The sequence below is a fragment of the Larimichthys crocea genome, chromosome XVIII, assembly GCF_000972845.2.
Source record: "Larimichthys crocea isolate SSNF chromosome XVIII, L_crocea_2.0, whole genome shotgun sequence".
Taxonomy (NCBI): Eukaryota; Metazoa; Chordata; class Actinopteri; family Sciaenidae; genus Larimichthys; species Larimichthys crocea.
In genome coordinates, this window is record NC_040028.1 from 21,307,426 (window position 1) to 21,313,380 (window position 5,955).

Genomic DNA, 5,955 nt, shown 5'->3' on the forward strand with positions numbered 1-5,955 from the left:
CTACACACACACACACACACACACACACACACACACACACACAGGAGGTTGGATCGAGCAGCTCTTCATCTCTTCGCCACATTAGAGTGACACATGGAGACGAGGCTCCCTGGGTGTTTGTGGTGGCAGTAGCCCGATGAACTCTGGCTGAACCTCCAACGGGTCACACACACACACACACACACACACACACACACACACACACACACACACACACACACACACAGTGTGTCCGTCCATATGAGCATGAAGATGCTGGCCTCCATTTTGAAGCATTCCTCACATGAAAGCCGATCGGTGCGACGCGCCGACATGAAATAAACTCTGTTGGAAGTTTTTTGGTTTTATGTGGCGGAGATGAGACGAGATGACTGACTGTACGTCTTTGAAGTGTTCACGCAACGTTACATCAATCAATCAAACTTTATTCATACGACAGCGCTCACACAGGTCAACGCTACAAAACGAACGCCGACGTGAAATTAAACCTCAACAAACAAACAGAGACAATGAAGACAAAGATATTTTAATAATAAAGAAACCAAATCAAAGATGTTAAATAAAAAACAAATAATAAAGAGTTGAATAAATGTAAATGTATAAACTTCATAAAAGATTAAAAAGACAAAACAAAGAATGAAAATAAAAGATGTTAAGATTTAAAGATTCATAAAACTGAAAATTAGATGAAATGTTTAATAGTAATATTAAATTTAATAAAGAGTGAAATCACTGAAACTAAAATCAGAAGATTTAAAAAGACAAAACAAAAATGATGAAATAAAATAAAGTTGTAACAAAATATATAAAACAGAGTTAAATAAAAGAAAAAACAAAGTAGTCAAATATATTAAATTAAAGAAAAGAAATAAAAATAAAACAAAGATAAAATTTAGTATAAATAAATGAATATATAATATAAATCATAGTAACGCACCACTGATGGTCGAATTAAACATTTATGTCAGAGTTACTCAAAAGAGTTTGACGATGATGATACACAGGTCACATGTATATATGTATGTATAAAAGTATATATGTATGTATAAAAGTATATATGTATGTATAAAAGTATATATGTATGTATAAAAGTATATATGTGTATATAAGTATATATGTATGTATATGTATGTATATAAGTAGATATGTATGTATATAAGTATATATGTATGTATAGGTCATGTACATGGTGTTAGATACCGGGCAGCTCGACTCGACCTCCACAGAAACTTTTTATTTATTTATTATAAGTTTCCATTTTTTGTTTGTGTAGCTGAAAGTTTTATTTTATTTAACGGTGCAGTGTGTCACACTGACGGAATATACATACAACACAATGTAATACATATAAATAAACATATCGATCACTGTGGGGACATAAAATGTTTAAATGTGTTTCGACCCTGCAGGTGTCTCCGATCGTCCTCGTCCTCATAGTCCCTGTTCAGCCGCTGCGTCCCCGCGAGGCCTTTGAACCAGATCATGTGTGTGAACATGACGGACTCGTTATTTAGTTTTAACGAACATTAACTGTTTATTCACTGAAATGACTTTTATTTTTTTATATGATCATTTTACTGCTGAACTTTTGAAGTCGAGTTAAATATAATAATAAACAGATACATAAATATAAAAGACTAAAATTTGTTTTTAAAATTAAAACTAGTTTCAAATAAAAAATACAGGAAATGATTTTAATTTTAGTTTTTGTGTTTTTATCAAATCAAACCTTTCAGACTAAAACATTCAAACAGATTTAAAACTCAAAGATTTGATTTCTTGAAATGATTTGAAAGACCTGCAGATGAATCAACACTTGTTGCTGTCAGGTCACGACTCGCTTTGGAAACTGTCCTGATTAAATTAATACAGATATTATGAACATGCTAACGTGCTAACGGTTAGCAGCAGATGATAACGTTTGTTTCTCAGTTTTCAAACCTCGACACGTCTCATATAAATCGACTGTTTCCAGATTTTATTGACTCAGTTCATCTGCACGGCCGTCGCCTCGAGCGTCCACTTCACGTGTGTGTGTGTGTGTGTGTGTGTGTGCGTGTGATCCATTACAGTGACGTGACGGGCGCTGATGCCGTGTCAGGCGCCTGGATTGAGACATTCAGGTCTCAGGTCTGATGGGACAGGAATGTTGAACCGGGCTGGAGCCTCGTTAGTGCGGTTAGCTAGCGTGTCGGTGCTTGCTGCGTGTGTCTCCAACACACACTGTTTGTGTGCGTTTCTGTGTGTGTTGTTTGCATGTTGATGCATGTTGTGAATGTGTGTGTGCAACAGAATATTACAGACACACGTTCACACGTGTTGTATGTTACATGTTACAACAATTACTCACTGCAAGTTACAGGAGCCACAGTCTGTCTAAAACCTGGACGTAGTCTCCGTGACGTCCCCGCAGACTGTCTAAAACCTGGACGTAGTCTCTGTGACGTCCCCGCAGACTGTCTAAAACCTGGACGTAGTCTCTGTGACGTCCCCGCAGACTGTCTAAAACCTACGCTGGAAGAGTCTCCGGACGTCCCCGCAGACTGTCTAAAACCTGGAGCGTAGTCTCCGTGACATCCCCACAGACTGTTCAAACCTGGACGTAGTCTATGTGACGTCCCCGCAGACTGTCTAAAACCTGGACGTAGCTCCAGTGACGTCCCCGCAGACTGTCTAAAACCTGGACGTAGTCTCCGTGAACGTCCCCACAGACTGTCAAAACCTGACGTATCCTGAGACATCACCCGCAGACTGGGTCTAAAACCTGGACGTAGTCTCTGTGACGTCCCCGCAGACTGTCTAAAACCTGGACGTAGTCTCTGAGACGTCCCCGCAGACTGTCTAAAACCTGGACGCTGACGTAGAAATTAGCTACAGAGACCAAAACTGTTTTTTGTACCAGGCTGTAAACATGTTTATTTGTGCTGTGACGTTGGACATTTGGACATGGGGACTTTAGAGGAAGTGCAGTTTAAAGCTGCTGTCTGTGACCTGTAGGGGGCGTCTTGTTGTCTTCACCGTCACACACTGAGCTGATGTGTAATTAGCAGGTGTGAGCTTGTTTGGGCAGAGCAGCTGTCTGTGGTTTTATTGGGCTGGCAGCTTTAACAGTGTGTGTGAATATTGAATGTGTGTGTGTGTGTGTGTTGACATGTTCTCGGATTGTCTGTGATGAGTTTTTTTACGTTTGAATGTTTGGATCTGTGGTAACCAGGACTACAGCTACTCGAGTATTGTGCCTGTTACATTACTTCTAGTTAAAAGCTCTCACCAACCACTAAAAGTCAGTCCCACATTTACTCTTGTCCGGCGGCTTCTTGCTCGCTCACTCTCTCCTTTTCTCTTCTTAGCTTCCTCCGTCAGCGTCCTCTTCACTCTCTTCTCCTCTGCCATTATGTCCATAGAAGCTGTGAGCCTGTTTACCCCTCTCTTCTTCCTGGTAGTCCATAAACGCCTGTTGTACAACACGCTCTGAGCTACCGCCAAGCGGAACTGAGCTAACAGCAGCTACAAACTGAGCTAACATGAGCTAACGCAGCTAACAGACTGAGCTAAAATGAGCTAACAGCGCTAACACACTGAGCTAACAGCAGCTAACAGACTGAACTCATGAGCTAACAGCAGCTAACAGACTGAGCTAACATGAACTAACAGCAGCTAACAGACTGAGCTAACAGCAGCTAACAAACGGAGCTAAACATGAGCTAACAGCAGCTAACAGACTGAGCTAACAGCAGCTAACAGACTGAGCTAACATGAGCTAACAGCAGCTAACAGACTGAGCTAACAGCTGCAACAAACGGAGCTAACATGAGCTAACAGCAGCTAACACACTGCGCTAACAGCAGCTAACAGACGGAGCTAACATGAGCTAACAGCAGCTAACAGACTGAGCTAACATGAGCTAACAGCAGCTAACAGACGGAGCTAACAGCAGCTAACAGACGGAGCTAACATGAGCTAACAGCAGCTAACAGACTGAGCTAACATGAGCTAACAGCAGCTAACACACTGAGCTAACAGCAGCTAACAGACGAGCTAACATGAGCTAACATGAGCTAACACACTGAGCAATGAGCTAACAGCAGCTAACAGACTGAGTTAACAGCTAACAGACTGAGCTAACATGAGCTAACAGCAGCTAACAGACTGAGCTAACAGCAGCTAACAAACTGACTAACATGAGCTAACAGACTGAGCTACAGAGCAACCAGCTACAGACTGAGCTAAACAGCAGCTAACACACTGGCTAACAGCAGCTAACAAGACTGAAGCTAACATGAGCTAACAGCACTACAGTTGTCACATTTCTTCACTGTCCATCATAAACTCTGTAAATCACAGAGAGTTGAGGCGGAGACGTCGTAGTATCTGTGTGTATTTTTTATATATTACATATTTATGAGTGTACAGTCAGTGCAGTGCGTCTGTGTTTGTGTTTATGTGTGTTTGTGTGTGTGTTGTGTGTGTGTGTGTAGTGTGTGTGTGTGTGTGTGTGTGGGTTATGTGTGTCTGTGTGATTGTTTGTGTGTGTGTGGTTTCTGTGTGGGTGCTGCGTGTTTCAGTGAGGAAGCGGAGGACGGCGCTCATCTCTGTCTGCGCTCTCTGCAGCGCCGGCCCGGCCCGGCCCGCCCGACAGGTAAAGGCCATTTCGCGGGTATCGGACACGGCGAGACGTGCCCTGCCTCTAAAGCCTGAGCCTCACTGAGCGCGTGCGTGACCTTTGGCCCATCACAGCGCAGCAGAAGGTTAAGTCGATTGTTAAGGTTGAGGCGCGAGGCTTTCTTCTTCTTCTTCTTCTTCTTCTTCTTCTTCTGTCTTTGTGCGTGGACATGACAAACAGCAGTAAATGCACAGAGCCTCGTGGTTCCCCGTCGGGGATCGAGCGGCTCGGCTGCGTGTTTCCTCAGGTTGTAACAGCACGGCGGCACATATGGACCTCCGTGTTGTTTGGCAGGAACCATACGTGATAATGTACGTACAGCAACTGGCAGGCGATAACACCGGCCCTCGAGGGATTAAAGAACATCACCTGTGAAAAGTTGAATTCCACGGGCCTCACTGAACTGTGAACCAGAACACACAGAACTTTTTCAGACGGGTCAGGTTTTAGTCACAATATATCTGCTGCTTTTCCCTCTGACGTCCTCCGACCGCTTCAACTTAGAGTTTTATGATGGACTTGATAGCTTTAGCATAACCACGCGCTAAGCTTAGCATTGTGACAGTAAGCTAACATTAGCTAAGCTAGAGATCAGTATGGAACTAAGTAATATACATTTCAGTTTGAGTTCCTGTCGAAAGTCTAGCTACCACCTGCTCAACGTTAACTCCCTGCTACCGGTTAACTCCCTGCTACGTTAGCTCCCTACAACGTTAGCTCCCTACTAACGTTTAGCTCCCTGCTACCGTTAGCTCCCCCTACTTAACGGTTAGCTCCCTGCTACGTTAGCTCCCTACTAACGGTAGCTCCCTGCTACGTTAGCTCCCTGCAACGTTAGCTCCCTGCTACGTTAGCTCACGGCTGCCGTGTAGCTCCCTGCTAACGTTAGCTCCCTACTACGTTAACTCTGCCCGTTAGCTCCGCTCCGTTAGCTCCCTGCTAATGTTGCTCACTACGTAGCTCACTGCTACCGTTAACTCACTGCTACCGTTAGCTCACGCCTGCCGTAGCTCCGGCTATGAGCTCACGGTACCGTAGCTCACTGCTACGTTAGCTCCCTGCTAACGTTAGCTTACATACTTGACGTAAACATTCAGTAAGCGCTAACCGTAATTAGCTCGGTCAGCCGTGAAGCTAACTGGACTGACTCAGCCAGGAGCCAAACCCGGCAAGAAAACCACCTGATAGTGCTGCACTTTAACCTTGAGACACGTCGTACCTCTTGTGCACACCGTGACTTACTGAAACAGATAGAGACGGTAAAGAAACATTTTCTATAATAAAAGATGAAA